Raw genomic sequence first — 19,013 nt, 5'->3', positions numbered from 1 at the left:
AACATGCCAGAGAAAGTTAGTCACTAGTGAGCGAAGCATCAGAGATTGAATCAGAAATACTAACAGCAACACCACCATCAAACTTGTCAGTGCGTGAAGTTATGAATTCTGTTTCTACATCAGGAAGCATTGATGCACCTGCGACCAAGAAAATGAGAAGTAATCCATTTGACTGGTTTCAAACTGATTCACTCGAAAGCAACTGGCACAAGCAAAACGTGGTGTACCACTAGCTGACAGGACTCATAGAGAGAACAAAGTATACTATGGAACTGATTCCACATACTGTCTATCTTGGAGAATTTGGTCCAATTTGAAGGGGGTGGGGGGTGGGGAGCAGAATAACAGATTTTTCCATACTTTCAGACATTGGTAGGAAGATATTCATGATTCCCTCTTCATCTGCTGAATGGAAAGGCATTTCAGTGCTCGTAATATTACAGCACAATGCAACAACCAGTGGCATACCAAGGACTGAATGGGCCCCCTATAACTCCATTTCTCCAAAAGTAGTGGATAGTGGGGACTTGATGGGGAGGGGGGAGGAAGAACCCCTTTCAGATCTCCAATAAACAAACCCTGCAATAGCAGACACAATTAAAAAAAAACTGTCATAGTAATAGAGATGCACTGAAATGTTAAATATCAGAAGTGCACATTTCCCAAAGCTTGCATACTATAGTTAATAAATTCATAAATTATTTTCTTCTACCTTTGTTGTCTTGCCTTGGTCCAAGTGTCTCTCATACGTTGTTGTTTTTTTTTTTCCTTAACTATCTTTCAAGGGTCTCCTGTCCTTTTGACATTTCTTCTCTCTGTGTGTCCCCCATCCATCTTCCTTCTGTCTCTTATCCATTCTCTTTCCCCTTGTCCATTCTCTGTCTCCCTTTCCTCTGCCCCCCCCCCCCCCAGTCCAGCATCTTTCTCCCTCTCCCATCCAGCATGTCTCCCCCTCTTTTCTCCTCCAAGGTCTACTTTTATCTTCTCCCCTACCCTCACAGCCTTAGTATCTGTGCACCCCCCCCCCCCCCCAGTTCTGGCATCTCTCACTTCATCTCATCCCTCCATCCCACAGGTTTGTCCATCTGCTGAAAGCAGGTAGCCTCTGGCTGGCCCCACCATGGCCTTTCCTCTGCTGTTGCCCACCCACAGGAAGTGACATCACTGGAGCAGGATGCAGCAAAGGAAAGGTCATGGCAGGGCCGGCTGGAGGCTACCCACTTTCATCGCTGCAATGCAAGTTTGGAGGACTGCCGGGGGGGGGGGGGGGGAGAGGAAGGGAGAGAGAAGAGAGATACCGGACACCAGGGACACAGAACAATGGTTTGACAGCAGATGGCCCCTATCATTGGATGGTCCTCCTGGGCTTTTTGCTGAGCTTGTTCTATGGTAGCTTGACAACTACTTGTATCCAGAAACTGTGCAGGCATTGTCAACTGTCCTCAAAGGACATGAAACATGCTGCTGAAATGACTTATGCAAAGGTTATGGAATTGTCAATGATTATATTTAGTATATGGATAATGGGCAACATAATTGATGGGTCATGGGTCACTAGCTGTACGGGTCAAATAGGTCATGGGTCAGCTTACATGACCTGTTGCTAGCTTTGCATTGAACCTTACTGAGATTATTGAGAAGCCAGCTGAGGAAGTGGTTAAGAAAAGTATGTTATTAGTATTATTTGTACAAGATAGAGAAAATAACATTTTATTTCCAGAATCAGAATACACTTTTTTAATGGGAGCTAAGGTTCAAGAATTTCCTGATGTTTCCTGTGCTGCTCATTTGCATAATAACTGCTTTGCATGCATTTGCATGTAATACATTTCATGTTATTTAATCACATTGCACTGGATTTAAACATTCTATAAGGGAAAAGAATGCATTATGCATGCTGTCGAGGACCGTACACTGGAGGGCCACGTGGGTTCCCCACCAGTCTCCCATGGGAACTGGTGTCCGCTGCACCCCTGGTCCTCCTGGCACCGGGTGCCCTCCACCATGTGGCATCTGACCATGATGGGAATTACCTTTAGGCCTTGCTTTGCAGTTCCAGACAGTCCAGCCACTGGAGTTCGGTCCCAGCGGTGGCTCTGTTCCAGGCTCATAGTGACGTGCAGGGATCACCTGAAGATGCTCCAATGTGAGTCTGTCCCCGGCCCCTGCTGCTTTCAAAGACGCAGGTCTTCCTCTGCTGCCCTACTTTATCGTGGATCACCAGGTTGGCCCTGGCGCCGGCCACCAGTTGGTCTACATCTGTGTCTGTGCTCAGTCCTCTCCTGCCCTCAGTGACTGGGATCTGACCAAGGTCCACAGAGCTGATTGCTCATGTCCTTCTAGTCGGCGGCCATCTTCAGTAAAAAAAAAAAAAGGCTTATAGTAATCTATGTAACTTTGTAAGTCTCTGTACTTTGAAAATAAGCCTCAAAATATCCTAATAGAAATGGGTACCAAAGCAATCAGGTCCCACGTCATATACAGATTGTGTGTGTGTAGTGATGTGCATGTTTAAGTGCACTTGTCATATTTAAAAGTTTTTAAATGCCATCATACTTTAAAAAAAAACCTCAAAATGGTTCAACATTTTTAGAACAGTGTTTTTCAAATGAGGTTTCACAGAACTCAAGGGTTCCAGTAGTCTTGTAGGCATCACTCCAGAGCAGCTGTTTCCTTGTAGCAGTATGTGGCTGTCAGTGATTGGTGCCATGTAGTACCTAGACTCCCACGCCATTCTCACAAGAATCTGAGCACAGCCCAAATTACTGAAAGTCTTGCAGATTTGGAAAGAAGCCAGCTGTTGTGGGGGTGACACCTGCAGTCTGTTTTCCCTTATTGTGGTCATTCTGGGAATTGTTCTCTCCTCCAGCAGTTGTTCCTTGCCCCATCAAAGGTTAAAGACGGCTGTAAAAGTGCTTACAATGCCTTCAATTTTTTATGTGTTGTGTGTATATGTTAGGAAAGTTTGTATTCACAAGCACTTGAAACTTGAAATGTCATTTCCTTGTCACCTGCAGCAGATGAATCCAGGAACTGGTGGGTTAGGTCTGCCTACCAGCAGGTGGAGATAGAGATAAACAAACTGAAGGCAGTGATGCCAGACGGCCAGCCCCTTTCTCAGTTAGTATGTCACTATCTCCAGCAAGTGGTGGACGGCTTTTCTCCAGCTCCTGGATCCAAGGCTGCTGAGGGTGCTCCTGGGCCGGTGGCCAGTTTGAGCCGGGGGTGGCAGACTGAAGGTGTCCCCTTTGGCAGCATACCCAGGTTCTGGGTCCCTGCTGCACCTCAAATTCCCTCTGAACAGGCTTTTACTGTTCTTTTCCTTCCCTATTTGTTTCTGCCTCCTCACTAAAAAAAAAAAAGAGAACCATAAGATTTATTAAAAAAAAAAAAAAGAACAGAACCAGAGGGGAGTCGTGTTTTCTGTGAGAGCAGAGCTGTGTTCCTGCCCATCTGAGTTCTGTCTGTGTTGCCAGCTTGTCTGAGCCTTGACTGGGATTAGAGTCGGAGCGTTTCTCCTCGACTCCTGTTGCAGGTCCCACGCTTTTCCTGGCTGTGGGTAAGTGCTGCAGGGTTTTTTGTGTACAGGGACAGATGGCAGCTGAGGCTGTTAAGCGGTGTTCCCGATGCGGGAAACGACGTTCGGCAGCGGGTCTTTGCAGTGCGGGGTGCACTGACTTGGTGGGACTTGATGGAGCGGTGGCCCCCCCCCCCCGAGAGCGTGCTTTCCCGCCCTGAGCCCGGCAATTTGCGTGCCATTTTGCGAACCACCGCGGTGCCGGCTCCGGTAGCAGTTTTGGGCAAAGTTTCTCCGATGTTAGGGGAGTCTGGGGGACCGTCAGGCACTGCTGGCTGTGGCTCAGGGGCCATGGCTGCGGGTTCCTCCGCTTAGGGGGAGGGGTTTTCACCCGAGTTTATTTTGCTCCTCCATCAGGCTTATTTGCTGAAGAGGACCTTCCCCCCCCCCCCCCACGCTACTGCTGCAGCTTCTGGCATTGAACCTCTTGGGGGGGGGGGTCTGGGTGTAGTCAGGCGTTATTGGGCTTTCCCCAGAGGATTTCTCCTCCCTTAAAATGCATAGAGTTTTCTTGGGGTCTGTTTGCGAGACCTTCTGTGGATAAGGGGCTATTGTACCTGTCCCTCCTCTCGAGCGGCGCACAGGCCGGTACTCCATCTTCTTTGTGGTTCCAAAGAAAGGCGGGGCTTTTCGACCTCGATCTCGGGAAAGTAAACCAGTTTTTATGAGTCAGACACTTCCGCATGGAGATGTTGAGAGCAGTTATTGCTGCTGTTCAACCAGGCGAGTTTTTTACAGCTCTCAATTTGTGAGAAGCTTATCTGCACATTCCCATTTGGCAGCCTCATCAGCGATTTCTCAGATTTGCAATGCTGGGCCAGTACTTCCAGTTTCGGACCCTTCCTTTCGGAATGGCCACTGCCCCACGCACCTTCTCCAAGGTCATGGTGGTGGTGGCGGCATTTTTGTGGAAGGAAGGGATTCGGGTGCATCCCTATCTCAACGACTGGCTAATTTGGGCGACTACTGCGGAGGAGAGTTGAGTGGTCACCGACCGGGTGATTGTAGTCCTGCAATCCTTAGGTTGGGTGGTCAATATGGACAAAAGTCATCTGGTTTCTACTCAGAGCCTGGAGTACCTCGGAGTGCGATTCAATACGAATCAGGGGAAGATGTTTCTTCCCGTGGGTCGGAGGACCAAGTTTTATTTATTTATTGCATTTGTATCCCACATTTTCCCACCTATTTGCAGGCTCAATGTGGCTTACATAGTTTTATTAACATTGTCATTCTAGGGTATCAGATACGGTTAGTATTGTGCCGAGATTAAGTAGGGAAGAGAGAAGAAGAAGGGAGTGATTAGGGTAGTTATAGAAGGTGGGTTTTCATAACTGAGTAGGTTGGTGAGGTGGATTAGTGAGGTTATCGGTTCTCGTTGTAGGCTTTGTTGAAGAGGTGTCTCCAGGGCTTTGCGAAAAATGGTTATTTCAATGATTGTTTTCAGGTCTGTAGGTAGTGCATTCCATAACTGCGTGCTCATGTAAGAGAAGGTAGTGGCATGCATCAGCTTGTATTTTAGTCCTTTACAGTTACTTTCCCAAGTCTGGACCTTGTTGAGTCATCGCTATCCTCAAGTGTGGGACTATGTTCAGCTCCTTGGTTCCATGACAGCAACCTTAGAGGTCATTCCGTGGGCAAGTGCTTACATGCTGCCTCTTAAGATCTTCCTTTTCAGCAAATGGTCGCCGATGTCAATGGATTATCAGCGGTGCCTTCCTTGGTCAAGCCGAGCCAGGGACAGTCTTGCATGGTGGTTCCGGCCGGCCAATTTACAGAAGGGCGTTCCTTTGGCTTCTCCCAATTGGGTGGTGGTCGTGACGGATGCCAGCCTTGCTGGTTGGGGGGCCCATTGACTACATCAGGTAGCCAAGGGATCTTGGACCCCACTCGAAGTGACTTGGCCGATAAATCACCTGGAGTTGCGAGCAGTCGCAAATGCGCTGCGGAGTTTTCAAGACCTTCTGCGAGGTCAAGCAGTTCGTGTGTTCTCGGACAACACCATGACGGTGGCCTACATCAATCGGCAGGGAGGCACTCGCAGTCGTCCCCTGGCAGAGGAGGCGTCTCATCTTCTGGTGTGGGCGGAAGCTCATGTTCTGTGTCTGTCGGCAGCACACATTACAGGTCAGGACAATATTCAAGCGGATTTTCTCAGGCGGAATCTTTTGGACACAGCAGAGTGGACGCTGTTGGACTTGACGTTTCGGTTGATATGTCAGCGTTGGGGAGTACCGGTGATGGATCTCATGGCCTCGGCTTGCAATGACAAAGTTCCCTAGTTCTTCAGGAACCGCAGGCTTGGATGCTGTTCTCCAGCCCTGGCAGGAACAGCAGCTGCCATGTGTTTCCTCCGTGGCCTCTGATAGGGAGGATTCTTTGTCGCATAGGGTGGCATCGGGGGCCGGTCATTCTAGTGGCTCCAGATTGGTCCTGGCGTCCGTGGTATGCGGATCTCGTTCGGGAGCTCTGATCCCCCGTTGCGGCTGCCGGTGACTCCTGATTTTCTGCATCAAGGCCCAGTACAGGAAAATCCCTCCCGCTTTGGTCTTACGGCCTGGCTATTGAGAGGCGGCAGCTGAGGAAGAAGAGATTTTCAGGACCAGTCATTGCCACTCTTTTGGGGGCACAGAAGCAGTCCACTTCGACAGCATATGCGCGGGTGTGGAAAACTTTCTCGGCGTGGTGTGGTCTGCATGCCAAATCGCCTTTTTAGGCATCCGTTCCGGTTATTTTGGTGTTCCTTCAGGACTGTCTTCAAAAGGGATTGGCATATAATTCCCTTCGAGTTCAGGTGGCCGCACTAGCCTGTTTTCAAGGCAAACTGGACAGCTCCTCATTGGCAGCTCACTCAGATGTGGTTTGTTTCCTCCGCGGGGCTCTTCGTCTTCGACCTCCTGTGCGACAGCCGTGCCCGTCATGGCATTTGAATGTGGTGCTGCGAGCCCTGCAGGCCCCACCCTTTGAGCCTTTGAACAAGGCCTCTGAGAAGGATCTTACACTTAACACAGTGTTTTTGGTGGCCATAGCTTCGGCTTGCTGAGATCATTTTTTGCAGTTTTCTGAAGCAGGAGTGTCAATTCGGACGGTGCCGTCGTTTCTGCCAAAAGTGGTTTCGGCTTTTCATGTCAATCAGGCAGTTTATCTTCCTTCCTTTTGAAAAGAGGATTATCCGGAGGAGTATGCGTTGCTTCGTTTCCTGGATGTGTGGAGAGCTTTGTTTAGGTACCTGCAGGTTTCTAACGCATTTCGTTGCTCGGATCATCTCTTTGTGCTCTTAGCTGACTCGAAGAGAGGTGAGGTGGCTTCTAAGGCTTCCATTGCTTGCTGGATTAAGGAGGCCATTGGGGTGGCGTATGTGTTACACGGTCGGTCGCCTCCAGTGGCCCTGAAGGCCCATTCTACTCGAGCGCAGATGGCTTCGTGGGCAGGGACGTCTGCCCTATCTCTGGAAGAGATTTGTTGGGCAGCTACTTGTGCATCCCGTCATACTTTTGCGAAGCATTACAGATTAGACGTGTCAGCTTGGGAAGATGCAAGTTTTGGGACGGGAGTGTTGGCGTGGGGAGCATCGGCTTCCCACCCTACTTAGGGAATGCTTTGGTACATCCCACCAGTTCCTGGATTCATCTGCTGCAGGTGACAAGGAAGGTAAAATTATGTCTTATCTGATAATTTTCTTTCCTTTAACCGCAGCAGATGAATCCAGGATCCCTCACTAGCTCAGCCGACTGTTTTCGTTTTCTGCATGGAGTAGATGGTTTTCCTTCCGGGTTCTTTTTTGCAGAGTTCAGACAGATATGGGAACATGGAAAGGATTCTGATTTGTGGAACAAGTGGAAGTTGTTTCAAGTTTGTTGTTTGGTTCTCTGTTTTTAATAGTGAGGATGGTTTCTTGTTGTTTTCATGTTCTTGCCTTGGTTACTGCTTACGAATGACATACTAACTGAGAAAGGGGCTGGCCGTCTGGCATTACTGCCTTCAGTTTGTTTATCTCTTATCTCCACCTGCTGGTAGGCAGACTTAACCCACCAGTTCCTGGATTCATCTGCTGCGGTTAAAGGAAAGAAAATTATCAGGTAAGACATAATTTTACCATCAGTGTGCAATCCTGAGTGTACTAAATTTACATGTATGTATGTGCTGTTTAGCATATATTATTGCATAAACGTGCATTTATACTGTCAGCATGCATTACTAAATAGTATAAATACACATACTTAAATGGGATTTAGGGGGTGCTGTTAAACCTTGCCTGCACCTATAAGAAGCAGGTCCTTCAGAAGAAATTAATAAAAACCATTGTAGACAACTTTTGTGTTGGAGGAAGCTTAGAGTTTCATCTGCAGCTCGTTTGGATTTTGTGGAAAGGAGAGGTAGATGCCCAAGAAATTAAAACACACCAGACTGACACAGTAGGTCAGGTCAGTCAAACATTTATCCTCAGAGCTATAAAAGGCGGCCCTTAGATATACAGAAAAGAAAATCTTAGATTCAGCCTGACCATGCATAGTACACACAATGGGTTCTAGTCCCTGAGAGAGGCTGGGCCTAATGCATTTATCGCAGTCCTGAAGAAGTGTATCATTATTTCAAGCCTGCAATGCTACAAATACACCAGCATGTAGCAAAACTCTGTGTAAACCCCCTATTGTATGGGGTTACTGAGAGGATAGAGCCCTAGTAGAAGGTCCCTGGGTGGGAAGTAAGCCCAGCCCAAGGGGGCGGGTTAGGAAATAAAATGCAGCAAGATGGTGCAGAAAGGGGATGAGTGACATGTTGGGAGGAATTAGGTCATAAAAAGATTACCATGTGCTTGTACTTGGTCTTTTGGTGGTCCAAGTTTCCCCTGCCATTAGTCCAGGTTGGAGTAAAGGGGAGTCCCTGATTAAGAACTGACATCCTGTGGAGTTGAAAACAGGAGACAAGTCATAGTCCAGACGGGCGGAGACTGTCAGGAGCTCTGGAGTGTGGGTAAGGGGAGTCACGGTCAGGAGCTGGAGATAGGAACTGGGGAGAGTTCCATCTCATAAAGGAGCCAGGACACCCAAGTCTGGAACCCGTACAAAGGAACCACACAGCTCATGTGGGTAGATTGTCGCTTGGAAGGGATGGACAAGGAAAGCAACTGTATAAAGTGTATATATTTCTGATCTGCACTCTTGTAAATACTCTGCAAAAATCAAGTTTATATTGGACTGCTATCTATTTTTTATTGGTTTGAACAGACTGAACTGTTGGTTGCAGAAGTTAATAAAAGTTCCAGTTAATTTTCATATAAACTGCTGGACTATGGAGTGGTTTAATCCTGGAAAGTGCCTCGGGAACCAAGGGTTCTCAGGGGCCATTCTAACTGCCAGCTTGCACCCCACAGGAGATTTGGAGCAGAGACCGAGTTCCTGGGAGAAGAGGGTCTCGGAACCCACTAACCACTTCTTTTTGCTCAGGCACCGTGTGTCAACTATTAAGTGAAAGGGTCCGAAGGAGTCTGCCTGTTGAGAAGGTTCCCTGCCCGCTTGGAAACCCCGGACCTGAGGAAGCTCTCCCCCGAAGAGCTCACAGAGATGAATTTGACCCTCTTTCCAGTCCCAGTGTAGTCTCTGTCACTGTCAGCCACCTGTTCCTCTCCAGCCCTGCTTGGGCTTGGATCCTCTATGACCAGGGTCATTGCACTCTCCAAACCCACCTCCACTGACATCTTGACTTCCCCAGCATGGTCGGGACTCGGATCTCCCCCCCCCCCCCCCCCCGCAGTTGGCTTCAGGGCATCAATCCGGTCCTCCAACAGGTCCAACTGCTGCCTTAAACAGTCCCACACAGCCCAACGCTCTTCCTTCTCGGTCACTGCCTCCAGTCTATTCCACTCCTGTTCCTCCAGGGCATATAGTCGATCCCTTAGAAGGTCCAAATGGAAACTCCAGACTCATAGCTGGACCTGTAGTTCCTCTGCAGCTTCTGGAGGGGATTCCCCAATCATGTCCAATACAGCATGGCCATGACAATCTCTATCTCTGTTTTTAAATCATTCAGCCGAGCACAGAATTCCTCCTCACTCCCAGCTGGCCAGGAACTGCCACCTTGATGTCACCATGCTAGTTCCTCCTGCCCTGTTTCCCAGGTACTCAGTTTTGGATCGCTTTTACTCTGTCCGTTAGCTTGGCCTTTTTCCTGGTCAGTAAACTTTGAACTTTTACTGGACTGGGTCCCATAATCTCTCCAGTAGCAAAATTTGTAATTCCAGGCCTATGTGACAGGCCCAATTATTTGTAATCCATGGGAAAATCAAATGTTAATGCAATTCATTAGTAAAAGCAAATTTATAATCCACAAAATAGTGCCATTGCTGGAAACCAGTCTTTCAGCCACTTTAAAGATCTCTTCCAGCACACTCAAATGCCAGCTTACACCAAAACGTTTATCTTTTATAACCATTAAAATCCCAGCAGTGCCTCCATGAAATGCCCTGAAATCCAAGTGAGGACAGCGTATCAAGGAGTAGGTGGTGATCAAGAGTGTCAAAAAACAGCAGATAGATCAAGAAGGATGAGGATACAATAGAGACCTTTGGATCTGGCCAGGAACAGGCCAATGGAGACTTTAGCAAGCGCTGTTTCAGCTGAATGAAGGGGGCGAAAGCCAGACTGAAGTAGATCAAGAATAGCTTGAGATGAAAGAAAGTCAAGACAATGGCGGTGAACAGCACGTTCAAGTATCTTGGATAGGAAATGGAGGAGAGAGATGAGATGGTAGTTGGAAGGACAGGTAGGGTCCAATGAAGGTTTTTTGAGGAGTGGTGTGACTACGGCATGTTTGAAGGCAGCAGGAACAGTCACAATAGAAAGTGAAAGACTGAGGATATGACAGATAAAAGGGATGACAGTAGGAGAGAGAATAACATGTATAGAATGTTTGTACGTTTGGGAAGCTTGCCAAATGCCCTTGGCCTGGATTGGCCGCTGTTGTGGACAGGATGCTGGGCTCAATAGACCCTTGGTCCTTCCCAGTGTGGCATTACTTATGTACTTATGTACTAAGTAGAAGGGTGGGAATAGGATCAGAGGAACAGTTAGTTTTGAGGAGGAAATTAATTGTGTAACTGAAAAGGAAACTACACAATTAATTTCCTCCTCAAAACTAACTGTTCCTCTGATCCTATTCCCACCCTTCTACTTAGTACATAAGTACATAAGTAATGCCACACTGGGAAGGACCAAGGGTCTATTGAGCCCAGCATCCTGTCCACAACAGCGGCCAATCCAGGCCAAGGGCATTTGGCAAGCTTCCCAAACGTACAAACATTCTATACATGTTATTCTCTCTCCTACTGTCATCCCTTTTATCTGTCATATCCTCAGGTCTATTGAATCACTGGATTCAGAAAAGGAAGAAAAGGAGGCAGGGGTTGAAGGGGTTGAAGGAGGGTTGAAAGAATGGACTAAGGGAAGAAGAGGTGGAGGTGACTTGGTTGAGAATTCAAGTTTAATCTTGTGAACCTTACATGAAAGTACTCAGCCAGAGTCTGGGGAGAAAGTGAAGGAGGAGTTGAAGGCACTTTGAGGAGAGAGTTCAGTGTGGCAAAGAGACATCTACGGTTTGAGCCAAGAGAATTTGTCAACTGGATGTAGTAGTCCTGTTTGGTAAGTGAAAGAGCAGATTGGAAGGAGATCAGCAAGAATTTGAAATGTATGAAGTCAGCATGGGCACGGGATTTCAGCCAACGGCGTTCAGAAGAGCGGGCACAGACTGAACTGCTGGTTGCAGAATAAAAGTTCCAGTTAATTTTCATATAAACTGCTGGATTCTGGAATGGTTTAATCCTGGAAAGTGCCTCAGGAACCAAGGGCTCTCAGGGGCCATTCTAACTACCTGCCAGCTTGCATCCCACAGGAGGTTTGGAGCAGAGACTGAGTTCCTGGGAGAAGAAGGTCTCGGAACCCACTAACCATCTTTTTTTTACCTAGGTGGAGGCACCACGTGTCAACTATGAGGTGATAGGGTCCGAAGGAGACTACCCATTGGGGAGGTTCGCTGCCAAAGGTTCGCTGCCAGCTCTGTTTGTGAGGATGGAACCACCTTCTCAACATAGGGATAAAGGGTCCTTACTTTCAAGAAGGCTGGACAAGGGGCTAGGAAGAAGAAGATAGCAAGAGTTAAAAGTGTAGACGTTCTTCATCTTCCTGTGTTTCCTCTGACTCTTCTACTTCTTCAGCTTCCGCTTCTGATTCCAAGTCTCCAGTGGTTTAGGTGAGGAAAGGGGTTGGTAGTGATGGGGATAGGGGCACACCAGCCCTATTAGCTCTTACAGAGCTTTGGGAAAAAGTGCCCATATCATTCAGGAAGAAGATTAAGAAGAGTATACATTGACATCTTTAAGTTAATGAAAGGCAGGATAAAAAGAGGGAGGAAGAAGAAATCTAAGACCAAGGGTGAGATGGCTAAGAACAAGAAAATGTCATGGAACATTATTAATTGAGTCAGGTACTTCTTGTGGCTGGCTATGTTTGGGGATACAATGACCCTAATCAGTATGCCTGTTCTTGGCCTATGAGGACACAGTCTTGGATGCTTACCAAAGGTTCAGGGGTTGGAGTTGCCTGACCTACAGTGAGGCTTTTCAGGACAAAATGGAGGAAAGGCCTCACATGTCTTGGAACACAGATATTAACCTCTGGCTCACTCATATGGCGGCTAGGTCCTTGGCGGGTGCAGTGGGGCAAGCAGAAAGGCAGTAATGAGTAGTTTGGGGGTTACTTGGCTGTTTTGGAGCCTTGGGTGATGCAGCTGGGCCAGCAACATAAGCGGTCAGTGTTTGGAGAGGCTAAAGTGGGAGGGGCAGGTCCAGCGTGGCGTCTGCGTTCATAATTGTCTGGTCAAAGAATAAAAGTGGCAAGAAAAACTAGACTCTGCAAACTTCAGCCAGCAGCCAAAGTCCAGCACACATGGCCACAAGGAAACCGAGGTCCCTCAGCCTAACAGACACCAATCAGGTGTGTTACCTGGACTATTATGACTTGCATTAACCTCTTTGTAGCGCTAAAAGGGGAACACAGCTGGCACAGGACAGACAGACTGCTCCATGAAACTTACAATCTCGTCAATAGAGTTTGAAGACTGAACTCACTCAAGATCCTTTATGCAGACTAATAGATACTGTGAGCCTCTTTTTAAAATAAAAACCGAGAAGGGTAGTTATCTGGCATAGCCTCCTGCTGTTCAAAGGAACCCAGAATCCTCGACGCAGCTTGGCTAGTGAAACATAGCGCTAGGTCTGTGCCAGAGCCGGTGGTGGGAGGCGGGGCTGGTGGTTGGGAGGCGGGGATAGTGCTGGGCTGACTTATACGGTCTGTGCCAAAGCCGGTGGTTGGGAGGCGGGGATAGTGCTGGGCAGACTTATACGGTCTGTGCCAAAGCCAGTGGTGGGAGGTGGGGCTGGTGGCTGGGAGGTGGGGATAGTGCTGGGCTGACTTATACGGTCTGTGCCCTGAAAAAGGACAGGTACTAATCAAGGTAACGTATACACAAAAAGTAGCACATATGAGTTTATCTTGTTGGGCAGACTGGATGGACCGTGAAGGTCTTTTTCTGCCGTCATCTACTATGTTACTATATATAGTGCTTTTAGGCAACAGAATTATAGTGGATTGAAAGAATTGTTCGTAGATGATGCCTTCACCTCCCTAGGGGCCAGTAGCTAGTCTGCTTCTCTCTCATCCCACCTTTGCAAAGCCAGTATACACCCCCTTCTCTCTCACATATGTTCTCTCCCTCCTCTTCCACCCTCAGAGGTTGTTGATTTTGCTGTCCCATCAGATTGAGAGCTGCAAGATCAACAAGTTCTTCATGAACCTTGTTGCTCAAAATGAGGGCTTGGTGGCTGCATAGTGCAGTTGTAAGAAAAGTACATTTCTGCAGCATAGACAGACAGGACTTCTGGATGACATAAAATTGCCATTGCCAAGGTCCATTTTCCAGGCACCATGGCAATCTGGTGCTCAGGATTTGTTTAGTCTTGACTTGACTGACCTGTGTATGTGTAATGTTTCGTACGAGCATACAAATCAACAGATCAATAGTTATCAGCAAAAGCCATATAAGCATACATAAACCAAGAGTTGTCCTAGTAACCTCTGTCACTGATGATAATCACAATGCATACACTCCAGGGAATTAGGCACTAAAACAAACAAAAAAAACCCAACAACAACAGTTTTTTCAGTATTCTGGGAATATATAGATACACCTATTTTACCACATAAAACAATGAATAGATATCTAATACTTTTTGTTGTGCATGGGACAGGGGTAAGGAAACTGTTGGACACAGGAGTAAGGAAGGGAAGGAAGATGCAAGACCAGAATGCAGAGATGGACTTACTACCCTAAGGATTGAGATTGAAGGCCAATGAGTGAGGTTTATCTTCCAGAGCACTTGGTATAAATATAGGGACTACGGTCCAGGGAAGGTCTGCTGGCTACTCTTATTGACAAGTAATTTATTTATTACGATTTATTTACCGCCTGTTTGAAGGAATTCACTTAAGGTGGTATACAGTAAGAATAAATCAAATATAAGCAATAGACAATTACAGCAGTACAAATATTTAAATAATAAAAAATATGGCATAGTGTACTACTGACAATGTTGACAATACAACATAAGAACCACAAGGACCTTCACAGTCACAAAGATACACACCACACAGGAAAGGTGACATACAAATGGAAACTAGATGATGCTCATGCCTTTCATGCTTACCTAAAAATGGACTTCTGCTTCATGGGTGACATGTTACATATTTTAAGCTAAATTGTATCAAGTATTTAAATACTCCTCAAATGTCCGCTATAAAGATAACCACCTCAACATGTCAGATCCACCAAAATTTTCTAAAATCATGTCTGATGTTTCGACAAACTACAATTAAACTTCTGATGTCACCTCAATAAGACCGACACACAATACCTTCACTGCAAAACACTATACACAAACTTGTGCAAAAACACACTTGGAAACTTACCATACCATAACAGCACTAACTCCCAGGATTCAGAGGAACAACTTTATCTATGAAAAGGCAGCACTGTAAATATTACACCAGGCCCTAAAGCACCAATTCACCACCTAGTGAAAAAACATAAAACAAACATGACTGCAATAAGATCATTACACAGGCACTTCATGTTAGTAGAATACTGCACCTTAGTCACATACTCAACAAATATGAAACAAAGGCAAAAAAAAAAAAAAAAAGCTGAACTGAAAACCTCAAAAATTCAGACTCTGCATGTATGTTTATGTTTATTCTTTAGGCTTGATATACCACAATTAGCTGTCTAGCAGATCAGTGCAGTTTGCAAAACGGTAAAAACATTAAAAATTAGTAAGGAAAGGAACACCAATAAATGGATAGAAAAGTTAAAACCGTCATCACTATACAGCAATACTAGAGAAATAGAAACAGAAATGCAAAACATTAGAGAAGCATGTTTCCAAAAGCCAACACATTCCAACTAATAAATTCTGAATAAAATACATTTTTCTACCTTCGTTGTGTGAGCATTTTATTTTTCTATTCACTTTAATCTCAGTGTATTATCTATTCTTCTGGGGTTTTTTCCCCAATCTTTCTAGGATCTCCTATCCATTTGTCATTTCTCTTTTCTCCATGTTCACCATCCATGTTCTCTATGCATCCCTATTCAACCTATACAGCATCTCTCCTCTGTGTGCCTGTCCTTATCTTTTCTCATTCAGCATCTACCCTCTGTGTCTCTGTTTTTCCCTGCCCTGCATTTCCCCCTGTGATCAGCATTGCTCCTCTGTGTCCCTGTCCCTCCCATGTTATCAGCATTGCCCCTCTGAGTCCCTAGCCCTCTTCCCATGTAAAGTATTGCCCCTGTGTTTCACTATCCCCGCTTCATCCAGCATGAACCCCTGCATTCTTGTTCCTATGCTCTCTTCATATCCACCATTTCTCTGACTCCTTGCCTCTCCCTTCCCTCTTCTCTTCCTCCACACTCTGCATCCCCCACCCTCACATTTTATTATCTCTCTCCTGTAGAATATGGGCACAGCTATGAGCCTTAAGACCAGAGCCTAGAAGAATAAACAGTTAACTAGCCTGTGTGACTTCAGAAACTTCTGAGATACTGAAGACACCCTTTGTTCTCGGAGAAGTACCAAAAGAGTGCAGGCATTTCAGAGAAAAGAGAAGTCATAAAAACCTCATAAACAGGATAATGTGGTTTAACAACCTAAGGGGAATAACATAAGGGAAATAGATCCTGGGAAAAAGAGAACTGTATGGACCTCTGTGGAAAGTACCCAGTAAAAGTGGAAAATATCTTGCAGAAGTAAATGAATTGTTAGCTTGTCTATTTTAGTATATAAGCAGCTGTATCAGAGCATTACTTCAGAGAGACGGTTACAGATAACACATGTGTAGCAGTGCTGTATTCCCATGAGAAACTATTAATTGTATTTGGTAAGTAATATGGCTATGCCTATATTCTACACTCCCCTCTTCTATCCAGCATATTTCCCACTCTCCTCCTCTCTTTCTCTCCCTCAGTTAATTTTCTTCTTTCCTTCCCCTCCCTCCCCAGGGTCCAGCACCTCTTCCTGCAGCAGCCATGTTGAGATTGGAGCCAGAATGAGCAGGAGTGATCCTTAGTCACTCCTGCCCATGCCAACCTCTGGCAGCAGCCTTGCAAGATTGCTGCAGGGATTTGTAGCACCCATTTTGATGGCAAAAATGACAAGGGCAGGAGTGACTGGGGATTGCTCCTGCCCCGACTAATCAGTTGACCACCAGGGACTCTAAGGTAGGCCTGGGGGGGGGGGGGGGGGCAGGTCTGCCTTTGCATGGGGAAGGGAGAGGAGGCTGCTATTGTTTGGGGGCGAGACCAGTTTGAGTTGAAACCGAGCTGCACATTTTGGCCGCAGATTCTGTTTTGGCTGAAACTGAAAAAAAAATAGTTTTGTTTGGCCTCTAAAAGAAATATAAGAAAGAGACCACTTTCCTTCTGGGATCTTTCGACCTTGCCATTACTGTGAACTTTGACTAGGGTGGTTGAATTTGTCTCATTTGGATTCGCCTCTCTGACCTTCCTCTGTTGTGAGGCCTGTCCTAGTCTACTGCATGTGCATTTTTTTCCTCTTTCATTTAGTCTTCAGATGGGATGCAGCACTTGTGGTTCTTTCGGTCATATAAACCCCCCCCCCCCCCCCCTGAAATTGTAAGGGTACTCAAATGGAACCTGTCCCAGCCTTACCGTGACTCAGAGGTGGCTCACACTGCCGGTGCATGGCAGGGGAGCCTTCTATGCAAGCTGGATCATGCTGCCGGCAAGCAGAGGGAGTAGCCTCCCATGCAGCATCACGGGACCTGTATTGCAGCCACCAGCGCCAGTGGATGATGTCAGATGCCAACTTCGAAGCGGAGCATTTAACCCTGTCGGACACTTGTCTAGACGCTCTTGCGTTGTTAGCTGCCCAGCTGCTGTCCTGCTCCTGTGTGTCCTGAGATGCCTTCCTGATGCCCTCACTGTCCAGCCTTCCATCTGCTGTGTGAGTGGATTCTGTGGAACTATTCCTTCTAAACAGGATTCCTTTGTGTTTATCCCACACATGTTTGAATTCCATTACTATTTTCATCTCCACCATCTCTCGCGGGAGGGCATTCCACATATCCACCACCCTCTCTGTGAAAAAATACTTCCTGGCATTAGTCCTGAGTCTGCCCCCTTCAACCTCAATTCATGTCCTCTAGTTCTACTGCCTTCCCATCTCCGGAAAAGGTTCATTTGCGGATTAATACCTTTCAAATATTTGAATGTCTGTATCATGTCACCCCTGTTTCTCCTTTCCTCCAAGGTATACATGTTCAGGTCAGCAAGTCTTTCCTCGTACGGTTTGCAATGCAAATCCCATACCATTTTTGTAGCTTTTCTTTGCACCACTTCAATTTTTTTTTTACATCCTTAGCAAGATATGGCCTCCAAAACTGAACACAATACTCCAAGTGGGGCCTCACCAACAACTTGTAGAGGGGCATCAACACCTCCTTTCTTCTGCAGCCTAGTATCCTTCTGGCCATGGCCGTCGCATTGTTTCTTCAGCTTTAGATCCTCAGACACCAACACACAGAACGATGGGTCGCTTCTACATCCCAACCCCCAGCCTCTGGCCCTCATGGCCTGGATGTTGAAAGTGTAGAATTTGCATCCCTTAAACTGCCTGCGGGTGTCTCCAGGATCCTACTAGCTTCCAGAAAAGATTCCATCGAGAGGTGTTATACTTGTACATAGAGGAGGTTTGTCATTTGGTTTGAGAACAAGGCCCTAGATCCTCTCTCTTGCCCTGTGCAAAACCTGCTTGATTACCCCCTCCCCCCCATATCTCTCTGAATCTGATTTGAAGACCAACTCTGTAAGGGTTCACTTCACTGCAAAAGAAAGAAGAGCAAATGACAGCCAACATGGTTAAAAAGCTATTAGAGCCAAAAGAGCATTCTTCAAAGAATGGAAAAAGAATCTGAATGAAGAAATTAAGAAGCAACATAAGCACTTTCAAGCTACTACTACTACTTAACATTTCTAAAGCGCTACTAGGGTTACGCAGCGCTGTACAATTTAACATGGAAGGACAGTCCCTGCTCGAAGAGCTTACAATCTAAAGACAAAAGTACAGTTAATCTGATAGGTCAGACAGATTGGGGCAACCTATATGTTCGAAAGGTTAGGTTCTGAATGCAGCATTGAAGAGGTGAGCTTTAAGCAAGGATTTGAAGATGGGTAGGGAGGGGGCTTGGCGTAGGGATTCAGGAAGATTGTTCCAGGCATAGGGTGAGGCAAGGCAAAAAGAGCGGAATGCATTGATAATGAAGGCTAAAACAGAATATAAAGAAAAATTTGTCGTGCAGAGAAAAACTCATAGTAACACCTTTTTTTAGGAACATCAGAAGCAGAAAGCCTGTAAGGGAATCCATGGGACTGTTAGATCATGAAGGATTAAAAGGGACACTCAGGGACGACAAGGCCACAGTGGAGAGATTGAATGAATTCTTTGCTTTCGTCTTTACAGAAGAAGATGTAAGAGATCTACCTTTACTGGAAATGGTTTTCAAGGGTGATGATGCAGAGGAACTCAAAGAAATCTTGGCAAACCTGGAAGACGTAGTGAGCCAAATTGACAAGTTACAGTGATAAATCACCTGGACCATATGGTGTAAACCCCAGAGTACTGAAAGAACACAAACATGAAATTGCTGATCTGCGATAGTGATCTGTAAACTGTCATTAAAGTCGTCTGTAGTACCTGAAGATTGGAGGGTGTCCAATGTAACACCAATTTTTAAAAAGGGTTCCAAGGGTGATCTGGGGAATTGTAGACCGGTATGCCTGACTTCAGTACCAGGCAAAATAGTGTGACTTTCAC

The 19,013-nt window shown here is 46.3% G+C and overlaps 1 protein-coding gene across 5 annotated transcripts in view; it reads right to left on the bottom strand.

The window, feature by feature from the left end:
* Nucleotides 1-19,013, bottom strand: part of C1H15orf39 (chromosome 1 C15orf39 homolog) — a 184,048-nt gene that overhangs the window by 112,633 nt on the left and 52,402 nt on the right. For 2 of the 5 annotated variants that reach the window (XM_030186712.1, XM_030186719.1), the window contains exon 1: nt 2,034-2,200. The exons of 2 other annotated variants lie outside the window; for them this stretch is intronic. The gene's annotated coding sequence lies outside the window, so the exon portion shown is untranslated. Of the gene's footprint in view, nt 1-2,033; nt 2,201-14,613; nt 14,697-19,013 lie in introns of those variants that run through there. One more of the 5 variants, XR_003939964.1, reaches the window with a different exon arrangement.

This window comes from Microcaecilia unicolor, chromosome 1 (genome assembly GCF_901765095.1).
Source record: "Microcaecilia unicolor chromosome 1, aMicUni1.1, whole genome shotgun sequence".
NCBI classification, from domain to species: domain Eukaryota; kingdom Metazoa; phylum Chordata; class Amphibia; order Gymnophiona; family Siphonopidae; genus Microcaecilia; species Microcaecilia unicolor.
Note: the sequence above shows the minus strand (reverse complement) of the source record. Positions and strands in the feature narration are given on the sequence as shown.